Raw genomic sequence first — 9,143 nt, forward strand, 5'->3', positions numbered from 1 at the left:
TAGGAGGAGGGCAGAGCCAGAACAAAGGCCAGATGCGGACCGCCGCAGGCCTGGCTTAAACCACAACACATTGGGTTGGCTGCAGCACGAGGCGTGTGACAGGGAGAGCCGACAGGACAGCCTGCAACTGTGGGGGGTCAAGAACCACGTGGGTATGACCGTGGTGGTTCCTTATATTCAAATGGCGTTTTGTAGTTTCCAAAGCTTGTGCGCACACATGTCATTTAACTTTCACAACAAACCTGTAAGCAGGCATGGCAGAGATTGTTTGTCACACAGATGAGAAAACTGAGACTTGCAAATTTGAGCCAATCTGCTTTAGGGGACAAAGGAAAAGAGTGGAAGAACCAGGATGAGAGCCCAGGCCTCCCCAAGCCCTGGCCAGGTTCTTTCCCCAAACTCAGGTGGTAATGGGGAGTCTGTACAAGAACTTGCTCCGTACACCCAACCGGACTGCATGTTTGTGGGGTTTTGTTTGGTGGTTTGCTTTCAGGTTTAATTTACTGAGTTTTCTTGTGTACAAGCACCATAACGAGGCCACCCCTGGCTACTCTGGTGTGGCTCAGTGGATTCCTGATAGGGAGACTTAGGGAAAACCCTCCTTCCAGAGGTCAGGGCTGTGATCTCGAAGATAATGTTGAAGTGGTCTCGGCAAAGCTGGAAGAGCTGCCAAAGACCTGCCTTCTGCCGCAGCTTCCTGGGCACGGGGGCCGAGACAATGCTGGGGCAGGGCTGAGGCTTATTAGCGCAGAGCCGCAGTGTCAGCGTGAGGAGCTTGTTCTCCCAGCAGCCCCACTGCACCAGGATGAAGGCCACGCACCCGGCAGTGGTACCTCCTTGATATCTACACCAACGTGACTACTGGAGTCACCAATGGCTACAGTTACCTTGAACTGCTGGCCAGCTTAGGTCTGCTTTTGCACAAGCATGATCTTCAGAACCTCATCTTTGAGTGGCATCCCCAGAAAAACTCAACGATCTCAAACTCCTGATGCACAGATTCAAGAGACTGATCTCCAGGGACTTAATCATTCAGGTCCTGGACCCAGCAGCCTGGCTTGATTATGAGGCTCCATCCCTTCATCCCTTGTCTTCAATCTGCCTCCAGGAGTTTCAGGGTGTCGGCCCTGGAGTTGACCACTGCTGAGAGCCCAGCCTGCTGATGCTGCCAAAGCCTCGGCAGCCTCTTGATCCTGGACGCCTGCAGCTTCCAACCCCCGCCTCCCACAGCAGTGTCATCAGCTTTTGTCTTGGAGAAGTGTTTGTTCATTTTCCTAAGGCAAAACTGCCATGCTTGGAACTAATTCTGTGAGTCCACACCCCTGCGGAGCTCCCCAACAGCACCTGGAAGGCAGGGGCCTGGACTTCTGAGCCATTAGACGCTGAGTAGGTTCAGCAGCTTTGTTTGCCATCCTGTTTGGCAAATGAGCCAGAAACCAGAGCACTGCTGAGTGCATTAGGAGTGAGGGCTTTCAGAGCAGGGGAGGAAGTGACCCTAGAGCTGAACTTGTGAGGGGAAAGAATGAAATAGATCGGGTCCTCGGAAAGTGTCACCTGCAGACAAAGTTGCACGTCCTGCTGAGGCTGGGTCTGGAGGTCAGAACAGAGGCCGACCCCTAGCTTCCCCTGAGGCCAGTCTCGAATCCTGGAGCATCACCGTGCCACAAGTCAGGGCTGAGAGAAGTGACCGGAGAAGGAGTGGAAACTTCTGGGCTGTGACGCTGTGGAGGGTGGGAGACCTTGGCGGCGTCAGTCCTTGATGGCTGCAGCCGCTGCAGTCTGGGTCCCGGGTGTGACCTGTGAGGTCCTGGGTGGCCACAGATGACCACCAAGGCATGATGGTGCAGGTTACTGAGAGGAGGAGGAGGCCTAGAAACTTGCCAGTTTTGTGTTTTGCATTTGTTTTTTTATTATGTAGGGGAAAGAAGCGAGTGGGTTATCACATTCCTTTTGTGCAACACAAGGGAGGTGATTTTGTCCTGCCTGAGTGTGTCAGGAAGAGTGAGACCCAGAGGGCTCCCAGGCCAGGGTCAGGCTGTTGCCGGGGGTCCTGCCTGCCCTGTGTGCTGGTTGTCCCTTGCCTTGGGGGACCCTGAAAAGGCTTTGCAGTGACCTTGACCTGGAGGTGATCCTGACTCCTGAAAGCCAGCAGTAGCTTCCCCAGTTGGCCCCAGGGCCATCTCTCCAGGGGTCCTACGGGCTGCTCTGCAGGGGGTTTCCTCCCCAGGCCTGCAAGGCCAGTGGCCGGCAGGTCTGAAGCTGTGAGAGGGGAACAGCTGGAGAGAGTCTCTAAGAAGGAGGCTGCTTGCCGGTGGGCCGGGTACTAGGTCACTCTGACGACACCTCTTGTTTTAGACTCACGCTGACATTGGTGTAGGCTCCCATTTTGGTCACAGCTGATTTCTCAGCCGAGATGGAGGCACTGAAAGTCCACAGTGAGAAGATCGGTGCGATGCTTCCTTTCATCTGATTTCCAAACGTGTCAGATTTGGCACATTTCCTCTTTTCCTGCAAAGCTTTCATTCTGTGAAGGGACAGTGTGGGCTCTATCATGACCACTCCCTTCCTGGCCCCTGCCTTCTCTCCAGAGAAAAAGGCTGCTGGGCAGGAAGAGCCAGGGGTGAAGTGTAGAGATGGATAAGAATGAACGTCTGCTCTTCAGGCCCAGGAGCCACGGCCACACAGACCCAGAGTCCCCTTGCCGATGCTGCCATCCATGGACAGAGGTGAGGGGACCAAGGGAGGAGATGGGCCCAGAGAAGGGGCCCCATTCACCTAGTGGCAGCTACAAAGAGGGGACCTTCAGAAGCCCTTTGCTTGGACAGACTAGTCCCGTCCCCAGACAGATGCAGAGGCCTGTTAGGGCAAGCTAACTGCAGTGCCAAATAGCTTCCAAATCTCAGCAGCTTAACACGATACAACCCAGCGCAGGTGAGCAGGAAACCGCTCCAGGCAGTCACTCGGGAGCCCAGGTTCCTTCTGTGTTGTGTTTCCACAGTCCCCTGGCACCTTGCAGGTGCCCACCATATCATCTGTGTCCCGCTGGGAGCTGGAGGAGGAGAGGGTGTGGAGGATTGTGTGGGAGGTTTCATGAGCCAAGCCCGAAGGTGCCCTCTGTCAACTCCCCGCACATTCCACTGGTGACTAAGCATCAAGGGAAACTGGGAGATTCGGTCTGGGTGTGTTATGGGTTGAATTGTACCCCTCAAAAAGACATCTTGAAGTTCAAACTCCCAGTAACTTAGAATGTGACTCTCTTGGGAAACAGGGTCTTTGCAGAGGTAATCTGATTAAAATGAGGCCATGAGGGTGGGCCCTAATCCAAAGTGCCCAGCATCCTTATATAAAAAGGAAATTTGGACACAGACATGCACAGAGGGCAGGACACGAGCTCCACCTGAGCCCCAGCACCTGGGGGAGAGGGTGGAGCGGACTCTCCCTCCCTGCCCCCAGAAGGAACCAGCCCTGCTGACCCCTTGATCTCCAACGTCTGGCCTCCAGAACTGTGAGATGATAGATTTCTGTTGTTTAAGTCACCTCGCCTCAGGTAATTTGTGACAGCAGCCCCAGGAAACGCACAACAGCAGCTGTGTGCCCAGATTTGGGGAGCATCCAGCCAGCTCTGCTACACAACCTTCTCCAAAAGGAAGAGTATGTGGCTGTTGGGGCAACGCCTGGCACCCTCCCTGGCTCTGCCAGTCTTAGCATGCACTCTCCCCATGACTGCCTCCTCCCCCGGGTTCTCTCTCACCTTCCCCCCATGGGGAGGAGAGAGAGGAACCTTAATTTTTCTTCTCTTCCTTGGTCCAGAGGTTGCACAAACCCTGCCAACACATCATTCATTAACTGACTTCAAGCAAATCCCTGATGCCGTGGGACTTAGTTTCCCTCTCTGTAAAGTGGGAGCAGTCCCCTCCTCTCCACAAAGGAGTTAGCCATGAAAACGGTGCCTGACACTTTGGAAATCTGGTGTGCTGCAATCTCCCAAGACAGCAATAATCACTATAGCTCGAGAGGCTGTAAATCCTCCCCAGCTGACTGCCCAGAGCTGGACGGGGCCCAGCACCTGGGAAATTTGGCTGGATGGCGAGTGGGGACAGCAATAGTAACTCGGCGCGGGGAAGGGCTTCTTTGGTCTAGCCAGCCTCCACACTCCCCCAGAGCCAGAAATTGGGCTGTAGCCACCTGGACCAGGAAGGGATGCACTGAGCCAGAGCCCCTGGGCACTAGTAGCCATGCCTGTCCCTTGCTGAGACCTGGTACAGCTGGTGCAACTACAGCCAGGAAGACAGAGGGCCAGGGGAATGGCAGTGGTGTGAACACTGCCATTTACTGAGCACTGCTGTGTGCCAGGTTCTGGGCTAGTGCTGTGCCTGATTGTTTACAATTCTGCAAGATGGGGAATTGCAGCCCTAGCTGGTGTGGCTCAGTGGATTGAGTGCCAGCCTGTGAACCAAGGGGCCACCAGTTCGATTCCCAGTCAGGGCGCATGCCTGGGTTGCAAGCCAGGTCCCCAGTGGAGGGCACATGAGAGGCAACCACACCTCAATGTTTCTCTCCCTTTCTTTATCCCTCCCTTCGCCTCTCTCTCTCTAAAAACAAATAAATAAAATATTTTTTAAAAGATACGGAATGTGCAGTCAGTGTGCTGGGTCTGGGTGGCTTTGCATCTCAGGTCTCTTGGGCTATCTTAAACCATCTGGGTTCAAAGCTAGTTACTTCACTGCTTTGTGCTTCCAGGTCCTCATCAGAACAATGGAGATTAAAATGATACCACTTCACAAACCAGGGTTCCTCCCAGAAGCTGTGGGTCAGGGGCTAAGGGCAGGATCAGAGAAGAGAAGCAGGAGGCCCAGGGTGGAGCCTCTGCCCGCAGGGGCATCCTCCTGAGACTTACTCCATTGCCCCCAGGAGCTGCTGGCAGCCAGGTTGTCCTGGCCAAAGGCAGATTCCTGGGCCCGCCCCTGTGGTCTGTGCCTCGTCCCAGCTGCAGGTCTGAAGACCAGGTGGCAACAACTAGGGTGCGGCTGGTGGTGAGCATTAATGAAGCCACACTCACATGGCTCTATGGCTGAAGGCAAGTGCTCAGTTAATGTTGGCCTTTCTTATTACCCCCAGTTTACAGGCCATCAGACTGAGGGTCAGGGATGTCCGGTGAGGGAGTGAACTGGATTTGCACCCGAGACCGACAGGCTCTGAGATCTGTGTGTAGGTGTGTGTATCCGCACGCAGGCTTGGATTCAGCTAAAGGGTGTTAGCTCTTTACCCATCTAGTCCCCTAGAAGAGGGATATGGTCTTCAGTTTTGCAAAATAAACAATTTTCTTAGGAACTTGGAGCTTGGAAAGGAACCTGAACAGCATGGACAAGAGACATCTCTCTTTTTATCAGGATTTTCTTCTCTCCCCTTGTCCTCCTCCCACCCCACCCCCACCCCTGCTTTCTCTGCCTCCCCTCTCCCTCCCTCTCCATCTTCCCTGGTGTGAAAGTTTCTGTCCTGCCTATTGGCTAAGGCTTCCTACCAAGTAGAGGGTTTTCTTCAGCCAGGGACAAAGGAGGATGGGGTGGCCTGCTCTGGGGTCTGTCTCCAGAGGGACAGGCCTTGCTGCATCTTATCCTCAGATGTACACAGCAATAGCTCCCCTTCCCATTTCTGAAGATACTCTGAAAACCAAATTTTTTTAATGGAAGCTGAAGGTGACCCACTTGAGGGCCACAGAAGCTTTGGGCATGAGGGTAGGAGCAGGACCCAGAGCTCTGGGCTGCGGAAGAAGGAGCCACAGAGGGCTCTCAGGCCAGGCTGGCACCCTCTGCACTGCCACAGACCCAGCGGCTCCCCGGGGCCATGCTCCAGCCTTTGGGCCAGGTGGCCTGGGATGCTGCCAGGGCTGCTCTGGGAGCAACTACTATTCATCCCTGAACCTTGGTCTTCTCATCCATAAATGGGCAAAATACCTGAGAAGACTGGGGCACACTGAGCACTCAGCAGCACCCAGCTCAGGGTGGGGGCTTGGTAAGTAGTAGCTATTGTTTTGTTCATGGTTATTGTTAGTTTAGGAAATAGTATTCTATCTGTTCAAATTTCTTTTCTTAGGGAGCTTCCGGCCCTTCATTCTAGAGGGCTTCTCCTAGTCCACTTAGGCTGCTATAACAAAAACATCATAGGTTTGGTGGCTTACAAACAACAAATGCTTACTTCTCATAGTTTTGGAGGCAGGAAGTCCAAGATCATGGTAGATTTGGTGTCTGGTAAGAGCCCACTTCCCAGTTCATCGATGGCCATTTTTCCTCCATCCTCCCTTGGTGGAAGAGGCAAGGGAGACTCTGGGCTCTCCTCTGTCAGGGCACCTGTCCCATTCACAAGGGGTCAGCTCTCACGACCTAATTAGTTCTCAAAGGCCCCACCTACTAATACCAGTACATTGTGGGTTAGGATTTAACATGACTAGGGGGAGGGGAGCATAAACATTCAGACCATAGCAGGGCCTGAGCTAGGGGCCCTGTTAGCAGGGTGGGGACAGGCAAGGACTGTGCTCCCCAGTGCATAACCTGTTCTCTCTCCCAGTGCATTTTTCTTCTGATAAGTTTTTGAGCACCTACTGTGTGCCAGATACTTCACTGGACCCTGGATCGACGCGGTGCCATTGGGACAAACGTCACGGAACACTTGCTATGTGCCAGGGCCCATGCCAATGCTGGCTATCCAGAGACAAAGACAGAACCATCCATCCCTCCAGGAGCTCACAGACTGATGAGGGAGAGCCATAATGAGACACTGACAGACATGGTTAAGTGGGAGACTTCTGGCCAAGATGGAGTTGTAGGTAGACACACTGTGGCTCCTTGCACAACCAAAAGAAGGATGACAACAAATTTAAAAACAAAAAACAAACAGAACTGATAGAAAATCGAACTGTATGGCAGTATGACAACCAAGGAGATAAAGAAGAAACATTCATCCAGACCAGTAGGAGGGGCGGAAATGGGCAGCTGGGGTGGAGAGGACTCACAACAAGGTGGTGGCTGGAGGACCAGAGTGGGCAAGGCAGTGGCTGGCGGACCAGGCAAGGCAGCGGCTGGTGGAGCGGATGGTCCCACATTTGCGTGCAGATAAACGGGGAGGAACAAATGGGGAGTGAGACAGACCATGCAACCCAGGGTTCCAGTGTGGGGAAATAAAGCCTCAAAACCTCTGACTGAAAAAACCTGTGAGGATTGAGGCCACAGGAGAAACTCCCAGCCTCACGGAAGAGTTCGTTGGAGACCCACAGGGTCCTACAGTGTACACAAACCCACCCACCCAGAAGGGCCCAGTTTGCTTGTGGGTAGTGCAGAAGTGACTGAAAGCCAGCAGAGAGCTGAACAAGTGGCATTGTTCCCTCTTGGACCCCTCCCCCACATACAGCATCACAACGCAGCACACACGGGTTCCCCTGCCCTGGCCAATACCTCAGGCTCTGCCCCTTACAATGTAACAGACACACTGAGACCAAAAAAAAAAAAAAAAAAGGCTGAAATGAAAGAACAGATCAAAGCTTCAGAAAAAATACAAGTAAGCAAAGAAGAGATAGCCAACCTACCAGATGCAGAATTCAAAACACTGGTAATAAGGATGCTCACAGAAATGATTGAGTATGGTCACAAAATAGAGGAAGATGTGAAGGCTACGAAAAGTGAAATAAAGGAAAATGCACAGGGAACTAACTGTGACAGGAAGGAAACCAGGACGCAAATCAACAGTTTGGACCAGAAGGAAGAAACATTCAACCAGAACAGCATGAAGAAACAAAAATTTTAAAAAATGAGGACAGGCTTAGGAACCTCTGGGACAACTTGAAATGTTCCAACATCCAAATCATAGGGGTCCCAGAAGGAGAATAGGAAGAGCAAGAAATTGAAAACCTATTTGAAAACATAATGAAGGAGAACGTCCCCAATCTGGCAAAGGAAATAGACTTCAAGAGGTCCAGGAAGCTCACAGAGTCCCAAAGAAGTTGGACCCAAGGAAGCACACACCAAGACACATCATAATTACATCACCCAAGATTAAAGAGAAGGACAGAATCTTAAAAGCAGTAAGAGAAAAGGAGACACCTACAAAGGAGTTCCCATAAGACCATCAGCTGATTTCTCAAAAGAAACCTTGCAGGCAAGAAGGGGCTGGAAAGAAGTATTCAAAGTCATGAAAGGCAAGGGCCTATATCCAAGATTACTCTATCCAGCAAAGCTATCATTTGGAATGGAAGGGTAGATAAAGTGTTTCCCAGATAAGGTCAAGTTCAAGGAGTTCATAATCACCAAGCTTTTATTTTATGAAATGTTGAAGGGACTTATCTAAGATAGAGAAGATCAAAAATATGAATAGTAAAATGACAACAAACTCACAACTATCAAAAAACCAAACCTAAAAAAAACAAAAACAAGAACAAACTAAGCAAACAACTTAGTTAGAATAGGAACAGAATCACTGAGATAGAGATCACATGGAGGGTTATCAGCAGGGGAGTGGGAGGGGAAGAGAAGGGGGAAGGTAAGAGAATAAGTAGCATAAATGGTAGGTAGAAAATAGACAGGGGGAGGTTGAGAACAGTATAGGAAATGTAGAAGCCTAAGAGCTTATATGTACGACCCATGGACATGAACTAAATGGGGAGGGAATGCATGAGGGAGGGGATGTGCAGGGCAGAGGGGAATAAAGGGGGGGGGGAATGGGACAAGTGTAATAGCATAATCAATAAAATATATTAAAAATAAAATAAACTATCTGAAAACTTAGCCCCTTTGGCTGACTCCCCCCTTGCAAAACAAACAAACAAACAAAAAAGCCATGGTTAAGTGCTTCAATTCATTCCTTTTAGGGATCTGAACAAGAGTCACTGAGTACTTAGCTTGTGCCAAGCATGGCACTGGGTGCTGTGGGTTTAGAGTAAACCAAGACCCCTATTTGGGAAAAAAACAAGGGATTACCCAGCAAACATCCAGGAGGGTTCCAAAGTGCCCAGAAGAAATTGAAGAAGGGGGAGGAATCATGGAAACCTTCCAGGTAGGGGTGACTTCTTCCCTGAGGCTCTGAGAGTGGGAAGGAGTTGGGGAACCCTGAGAACCGTATTAGGAAAGCCTTCTAGGTTCTTGCAGCGGACAAAA

The sequence above is a fragment of the Desmodus rotundus genome, chromosome 11 (assembly GCF_022682495.2).
Source record: "Desmodus rotundus isolate HL8 chromosome 11, HLdesRot8A.1, whole genome shotgun sequence".
NCBI classification, from domain to species: Eukaryota; Metazoa; Chordata; class Mammalia; order Chiroptera; family Phyllostomidae; genus Desmodus; species Desmodus rotundus.